At 32.8% G+C, this 9,087-nt stretch overlaps 1 long non-coding RNA gene across 1 annotated transcript in view; it reads left to right on the top strand.

The window, feature by feature from the left end:
- The first annotated feature begins 1,665 nt into the window (after positions 1-1,665).
- LOC120417026 (uncharacterized) overlaps positions 1,666-9,087 on the top strand; it is a 95,765-nt gene continuing 88,343 nt past the window's right edge. Inside the window, exon 1 of the long non-coding RNA XR_005605416.2 lies at positions 1,666-1,731. This is a non-coding gene — a long non-coding RNA (uncharacterized LOC120417026). The remainder of the gene's footprint in view (positions 1,732-9,087) is intronic.

The raw sequence follows: 9,087 nt of genomic DNA, 5'->3' as shown, positions 1-9,087 counted from the left end.
GCAAAGTTATGATTAAAAGAAAAAAAAGTTTTTTAGAAAATCGTCAAAAAAGAGGGCGGTGCCAAAAATAGAGGGATGGTCCAATCAGCACCAAACTTGGGATTTCTGTTAACTATCGATATATGAACGTTCCCTCCAAATTTGGTCCAAATCGGTGAAGGTCGAGTCCAAAAGTGTACTCAGTTGACCTGGAATGACCCATAGTTATTTTTGTCGAAGAAAAAATAATTTGGGAAATAAATGAAAATTAACATAAATTTATTTTGAAAATATCATTCATGAAGAACATTTAATCGAATTTGCTAAATCGAAAATAAATTCATCGTTTTCAATTAAGGCTGGTACAAATTTTATTCAATGTTTTTGTGTTTCAACTCTGGGTTAGAATAAGTAGGGGGGGGAGGGTTTGAAAAAAATAACTATTTTTTTAAATTTCAAACCCAACTTTAAAAAAAAGCAGAAAGATTCACAAAATATGTTTTACATTATAACAGTTATGCTACTACCGAAAATTTGCAAAAAAAAAGTAATGAATTTTTGAAACTAGTTTTTATTGCTGTTGCTATCTTTTCCGATCTGTAGTCCCAAAATTCAAAATTTGCAAATTTCATAAAGTACCCTTGCTGATTAAAAATTCAGTCAAAATTCAAAAATAAATATAATTCATTGTATTTTGAATGGTCTACAACAAAATTTCAAAGCTTAATTTCAATAAAAACATTTTTTTCGGCAACATTATTTTGTTTTGCCTTCTGATTTTTTGCGGAATTTTTGAAGGGGGTGAGAAAAAACTTGAAATTAAATTTCCCAATTGCCAGTTGAAGGTCGCAATTAGTATTTCTGAATATTTTTTTTCGATTTGGTGCATATTTTTCAGGACTACACGCCATCCCGTTTTTGGCAACACTATGTGATATTTATATTACTAAAACAAGGATGTTGCCAAAACAGGAAAATCCTAAAATGAGTATTTTTAAGAAAAACTACTAACTACTAATTCATAAATCACTTAATGAACGAACAAATGATTTTTTTTACTTTTATAAAAAATATATTTTATTTATGAAAAAAGATTTTCTTTGCATTAAAAATAATTATCTTTTGAGTAGTAACTAATTGATTTATGTTTTGAAAGTATTACGAGACCAAAAATATAAAATTAATTTGGATGTTGCCAAAATTCAAATTAATTTCATAGTATTGGTTTTTTAAGGTCAAATTTGGAAGTGATATTTCTTTTATTTTATTTTTCGTTAAAATAGCCCAAGGTTATGTGGGCAGCTATGTTGTAGAAACAAAACAAATACAGCATTTGAAGAAATTAAAAAAATAAAATTTGCTTTAAATATTTAAATATTTCTAAGATTTTTACAGCAAGCATGGATTTAAAAAAAACCTTTTCAAAAGCCATGACCTTTTGCTAGAAAAACGACCGATTTGAAGCACCCTAGCAATTATTTTTGTATAAAATAGTTTTGTCCCGAAGCAAAACTTCTGCTAATTTTGAACCAAGCAGGATACTAATTAGTTCATCGAGCAACGATTACCAAGAACAATTATGAGAGGGGGAATAAAAACCTAATATTTAATTTTTGATGATAATGACGGTGTTGAAGTTTTAACGTCCAATTGCTAATAAGTACTTTTCTCTAATTTCCTTTCACAGATCTCCTCAACCAAGATGAAGTCATTTTCGCCTGACCACTGGTAGCCCTAACCCCACACTAAATGGTAAGCAAACCCCTTTTATTAAAACTATAAATTAGCATTACAAGAATCCACCCGAACACACACGAGGGGCTCCTCACCGAAACGTTGCATTTCCAACCCCCTCACATTAGTGCAGCTCTCGGGTCAACAATTAGTCGCTACGCTTTGGCTTCTGCTCTTCCTGGTCCTGATGTCCTGATTCCCCGGGGTTTGGGACAGGCACTTGCCTCCGGTGGACATTCTCCGGAGCGGCAAACGGTTACACAAGAGGGCACTAATTTGAACACGTCCCACCGGTGGAATCATTTAACCGACAGCACGTGACTTCATTTTTTTTTTGTATTTTTTTTGTTTTTTGCCTTCTGGTCGTGGAGGTTGTCCTGGGGATGTAAGTTCTGCAAAGTGGCCATTTCTGGAGCCAGCTGCACGTGTGAGTTGTTCTTGATTTCCTTTTAAGGGCTCCTAATGAGACTTGAGTCAAGAATTTGAGGATAAAAACTTGCAATTTTATGAATTCATGTAGCTAGAAAATAGTATTTTTATATTTTATTAGATCAAGTTTTATTGTTAAAAACTCAAAATAACTGTTGATTTCTTTAAAACCAGTGTCTCCTGGTCTCGTAAATATTCATTTTATGAATTGTCTGGTGCTGATTTTTTAGGGAAATTCAATAAATTTTCTTCAGCAAGCTTTACAGTTCCCACAAATATTGCTTGCCAAATAATAACGTAATAATGCTCTGAAAACATATCGCAATGCTGGTATTTCATTTATTATTTGGTAAATTTTCGTACATGATGTCGAAGCAGATTTCTCAAACAAAAAAGTACATTCATGAATAAATCGGCTCCATAAAATGAATTAAACAAAACCATTGACACCTGCAACTCTGAAAAACGGAATCAGTTGAAACTATTACCATAAAAACAAAACATCAATCAAAGCTTCGTAAATTCTTGTTAGTTTTTCCGAAACCATTTAGAAACCTGCCCAACATTTTTTTCCCAACCGAATGTTCGACTTTCTAAAAACTCAATTCCATTTCCAATTCAGCACTTTCCATTTTGCAGGTCAGACTGGCTCAAAAAAAGGTAATCCCCCCCCCCCCCCCAAAAAAAAAAGCTACACAAAAATAGATTCATCAACCTCAACCCGACAATCACACTCCATCGCCACCCGAAATAACAGAGTGGAAAGCGAAAGAGAGTACAATTTATTTAAATTCCACCTCAAACCTCCCTCCCCCCACCTTTTCATTCCATCAAGTGTGACCGTTCATGATCTATGGGGGTGGGTGGATTTGAGGAAAATTGGGTTGGGTTCTGTTTTCGGGAGACGGGCTACCCGCAAAATAATGAGCAATTTAATTTGGTTTCATGTTTTGCTTCCATCAAACTGAGGAAAGGTTGGCTTTCTGTGGCGATTTGCTCCGGTGGAGTTGACATCGTTTGGGAGTTTAAATTTGAATAAAAAAGGAGGAAATAAAAAAAATTAATTGATGGAAATGAAATTGGATAGCTTTTGCATTGGGAATTCTCTCTTTCTAACTGATGAAATGGTTAGAAAATCGATTGATTTTGCACAAAATTCAAGTATTAATTTTAAATGCGAGTGGCAAGTGAGAAAGATTCTCAAAAAAAAACTGTTAGAATTTGGCCCCCTAAAGCCGTTACTATCTACAAAAAATAATTCTTGTCATTTCTGTCAGTAACAACTCAAGGTCAACCATTTTTAGTTATTTTATAGCCAAATAACTTATTAAATTTGGACTGCACAATCACTTAGTTATTTAAGCGACACCGATTTCAGAAGGCCTCGTGGCGCGGTGGTTAGCGGCTTCGGCTGCCGATCCCTAAGTTGCTGTGAGGCGCGGGTTCGATTCCCGCCTTATCCTCCTGGCCTTCTATCGGATGGGGAAGTAAAACGTCGGTCCATTTGCGTAAAAGAGGTTTTGGGTGACTCACCACACATAACCTTCGGACGCTTAGAAATGAGCAGAAACTTGCAACAGAGACCACAAAAGACCCGGGGGTCGTTAAAGTGGATTGCTTTGCGATTTCAGAAAATTTAGTGACTTAGTTTTAACTCTGACTCAAGCTCTTCAATAATTCGCAAATCTACCGACTCCGACTCCAACAATAACTCTTATAAAGTTGTTGGTGAAAATAACTCGACTCGTAGCTTGACTCTGACTTAGCGGTTTTTTTTTTTTTTCATTTTTTGTTTAATCAAAATATTCACATTTTTGGTATTCTGCCTGAACTCAAATAATTATTATATTATCCCAAAACTTCCTACAGTTGTAGCCTAAAGCAGATATTAGCCTATGACAAACAAATTATAATAATACCTCCTTAAGTGTGTACCGTCACTGTCGTTCTATCTTGTCGCACGTACATTTTGGGCCAAATTGAGTTATGAACGCTATTTTGTGCAGCATTGTAAGAATATTCAATCGTGTCTTGCTATCTTGACACACCCTAAAATTGATGTAAATGCGACAAATGGCCAGAGGGATTTCAGGTCAGAACGCGTTTGACACACGTACACGTCCGACTACCGTAAACATTTTTTAATTACAACTTGGAAATCCGGCAACCAAATTCCACTAAACTTCAAGACAGCGCACAGAATGGCCAACCAAACAAGGCCAAGCAATAAAACGCGTATTTCTAGAAATGTCAAAAAGCTACGTATGACAAGATAGCACGACAACGTCGATATGAAACATTTCTTGCGCAAAAATAAAGTTTTCATTCAACTAGATCAGTGTTTCTCAACCGGTGAGGATTTTTTTAATGATATATTTTTTTAGTTTTACAATTTTATTTGAAATTATCTCTCTTTATGCTTGAAACATTGCTACAAATTTCAAATATTTTTTAATAATTTGGATGAATTCTTAAAAGAAAATTTTCGGAATATAATCTATTTCAAGCAAATTTTTTAATGACTTCAAACTGACATCACAGATTTTTGCTAAACAAATAAAGAATGTTTTGTGTAAAACAAACTGCTATTTAATATTTCAACATTAAAAAAGGGAATTGAATCGACAACAAAACTAAATACAATCAAATCGATTTTATTTTGTACCAAATTTTAACTTTCCCTATTTTTTCAACAAAAATTAAAATATCGGAACAACAACAAAATTGAAATATTTTTTTTTTAATAATTTCAAACGCAAATTTTTGGTCAGATAGTAGAATTCAACATATAGTTGTTGCAAAATATTTTTTTATGCAAAATTCATTTTTTATACAAAATTATTCGTAGATGTAATATTACCATAACATTTTTAAAGAGATATTTGGTGTATATGAAATAAGTACAAAAATAATTGTAATTCATCCGTTTCCAGGACCAAATTAATTATTATTTTATTTTTTTGCTTGGATGAATAATTTAGACCTCCTGCTATTGATCCTTGTATTGATTGCAGTTAGATAATATTGAACCAATTTTGTTTTCACAAAATTAAGATTTAAAAATATCGTTTTTCACTTTTTTAAAGTTTAATGTTTGTTGATGTTCAATTCGAAGTTTTGCTTTACAAAAAAATAGCCCATAATTTAGAATTTAAGTATAAACAGCACACACCAAACGATTTAAAATCTTTTAAGACTTTTAACGTATTATGAATCCTTTTGTATAAATTAATAAAGTAAAATGAATATTGCACGTATTTGAATTCAATTGTAATTTCCATTTTTTTTTTCAATGGAAATTAAAGTACAATCAGCTGAAATCAATTTAAAATGCATTCCTTTGCGTTTAGAATTTTCTAAAATTTTCGATGTTTAGTAACGCAGGGTCAAACAAGAAATAATACTATGCAGCAATTCCATTTGAAAAGAGCCTAAACCGAGAAAAAGTTCTCCGATCGGGCTCAATTTTTTTCTGGGGGTTCCTTGGCCAAAATAATTAGACCCGTATTTTTTTGTTTGGCCATTAGGGTGGCCTACGCAGTGTTAGGGTGGTCTGAAAAATTGCCATTTTCGTCATTTTTCGCAAAAACCTCTTTTTTCGAAAAATCATACCTTCGCGCCATTTCATCTGATTTTAGCTGTCTTAGACGCAAAAGAAAGGTGATAAGTTTGGCTATTTGGGAAAAATAGTAAGAAGTTTCAAAAATCTAGCTTACCATTTGAAAAAGTCGCATGAAAACTTAAAATGGCGTTTTGACCGTGTTTGGACCAAAGAGCCTATGTCTGAAAGTATTTTTATCGGATTCCTCGGAAAATTTCACATTACATATTAAAAAGAGTTTTACGACGCGCCATGCGCAAAAACAGGAAAATGACGAAATCGACAAAAAATCAACTTTTTTCACTAAAACTGCGATAACTTTAAAATTTCAGCAATGACCTAAAGATGTTTTGGTATCAAATTTTTTGTAATTAAAAGACGCAACTTTTGGTACCGTTACATGTATAGGTCATCGCTGAAATTTTAAAGTTATCGCAGTTTTAGTGAAAAAAGTTGATTTTTTGCCAATTTCGTCATTTTACTGTTTTTGCGCGTGGCGCGTCGAAAAACTCAGTTTTTATTTTCAAAAAATCATATCTCCGAAACGTACGGTTCGACATCGCCAACTTATTGTTATATTATGTGAAATTTTTCGAGGAATCCGATAAAAATACTTTCAGACATAAGCTCTTTGGTCCAGACACGGTCAAAACGCCATTTTATGTTTTCATGCGACTTTTTCAAATGGTAAGCTAGATTTTTGAAACTTCTTACTATTTTTCCCAAATAGCAAAACTCATCACCTTTCTTTTGCGTCTAAGACATCTAAAATCAGATGAAAAGGCGCGGAGGTATGATTTTTCGAAAAAAGAGGTTTTTGCGAAAAATGACGAAAATGGCAATTTTTCAGACCACCCTAACACGGCGTAGGTCACCCTAATGGCCAAACAAAAAAATACGGGTCTAATTATTTTGGCCAAGGAACCCCCAGAAAAAAATTGAGCCCGATCGGAGAACTTTTTCTCGGTTTAGGCTCTTTTCAAATGGAATTGCTGTATGAATACAAAGAGATGAGGATTAGGACGAAGAGTCATACGCACAACAAGATTAAATATTACGTTCTTTTAAAATGTCTTGATTTAAAAAAAAATAAATATTTTTTTCGAAAAGTTCGGAATATTTTACGAATGTTTCATATTTTAACATTGAAAATCGAACCATTAGTTGTTGAGATATCGACATGGGGTCGTGCATAAACCACGTGGTCTCCTTAGGGGGGGGGAGGGGGTCCGAAATCCGACCGAAAAAAACCATGAAAAGCCATGGGGGGGGGGGAGGGGGGGGGTCGACGGCTGACCACGTGGCCTTTAAAAAAAATCTTTTCTTAAAAAAAAACAAAAAAATACGCGCTTTGAATTTACTTATATGCATACATTTTTTGTTACACTTCAAAACCATACAATTATTGTGTTTAAAATTATTACTTATATTTCAATGTCATAATATTTTCCAATTCAATATTGAATTATATATATATATCAATACTTTGAGCCTGTAATTGAATGTACACTTTTTAATACTCATGTAACAACGTTTTGCAAAAGTTTAAAAGCAGTTAAAAAATAAAGTGACAGTATCCAAAGTTAATATACCCTAAAAAATGCGTACCAAAATGCAAACACAATTTCATTTTTTTGTTGATGGTATCAAGTAGCTAAAAATGTGCTTGCAAATTTGCATTGAAAGTAGATGTAGTCTTCGATAGTTCTATTTTGGAACAACTTAAAAAATAAATATTGCTGACAATTTTATAAAATTTTCGTAACAAGGCAAAAAACTAAATATGTATTATAAATGAAGTGTCTAAAAATGATTCTCTGTGCAAAAAAAAAAAATCAAAATCTCAGATCTTAGCTAATTACCGTAGCTGGTCCTATAAGTGATCGAAGAATCTTAATCGAAAGATTTCCTTTTGACACTGAAAAAAACTCAAGATATCTTGTATCTCCTCTCTCATGCAATATTTTTTAAGTTCAAAGAAACTAAAAACCCCAATTTCAGGATTATCGCGCAAAATTTCAGTTTCACTACCTCATTTGCAAGTGAAACGTCTAACATTAAAAAATAACCAGTAACGAAAAAACGAACGATACATACTTTAAGTTTCACCAAAAAAATTGATGAATATTTTGGTCTAAAATATATTCCTTATTTCATGGGTTACACAATTCGGATTGTTATATTACATAACATTTCATAAAATACACGTTTACTATCCATCGTCAAAGTTGTAGGTATTTTTTTTTATGTTAATAGGGACCATCTCTTGAGCCAAAGAGAAACATGGGCAAACATTTTAGATTTTTAGAGAAAAAAAACGAGCTTCAAGCAAACATTGTTTTTGTTTCTCAATTAATTAATTAATTGAAGATTACAAAAAATAGGGGCCAAAGGTGCCCTTTCCTGAAAATATTAGTTTTTCTTTAAGCTGAGAAAATATACTATACCCTCAACTTCATATTTGAGATAAAACCACTCAAATATATAGACACATTAAAATAATTTAAGTTTTAAAGAGTCACTTAATTTTCAAATGCCGATATCAATTTGTGAAATAAATTTCAATACAATGCCGTCAAGATCAACATAAATAAAATTCATTAAAAAAGATGGAACGGTACTTTCAATTCAATTCAATTGGTGTTTATTAGAATTTAACAGTTCTGCTCCAGGATGTTACATTTGCAATTCAGAGATTTGGAGAACCTTTCAACTGAGATCAATGTTTCTAAGTTTAGATGTTGCTAGCTGCATGCTCTTTTAGGGAAAATAAATTTTGAGAAAAAACCCTAGATCTATGTTTGGCTTAAGACTAATATCACAGTTGTTGACGGAGGAGTGCTTCGATGAGCGGATTCGTTGACATCCCACAGGAAGTCCTGAACGGTACTTTCAACTCGCTGGTTCTCGGGCATAACTCAACCAACCGGTACATTTTTTTTTGAGTGAATTATAAGGATGTCTAGATGATCCTTAAACTTTGCAGAACTCGATATGATCAAATCTGTAATTTATGCGATCAAAAACGTCGTTCCAACTTTTGTTTGCTCTAGTAAAAAAAATCGCCCGAAAATCCGCGGAGACAAGCCCGAAAACCTGTGAGTTGAAGTTACTGTTCCAACGTTTTAGGGAGGCTTTGGCATCCGTGGGACATGGGTTGGGCGTCCCAGTGTTAATAATTTCAAAGATATTGAAAAGATTGAAAAATTAACTTATTTAATTTTTTTTTGTATTTATTTTGAGGTAATATCTCCAACCAAAAGTTGGATCAAAAATCTTAAATCGTAGATAATTGCCTATTTAAACAACTGAAAAAAAAAATGTAAAATAAATTCCAAATTTTA

The sequence above is a fragment of the Culex pipiens genome, chromosome 1, assembly GCF_016801865.2.
Source record: "Culex pipiens pallens isolate TS chromosome 1, TS_CPP_V2, whole genome shotgun sequence".
Classification (NCBI taxonomy): domain Eukaryota; kingdom Metazoa; phylum Arthropoda; class Insecta; order Diptera; family Culicidae; genus Culex; species Culex pipiens.
This window is presented reverse-complemented; position numbering and strand designations above follow the sequence as displayed.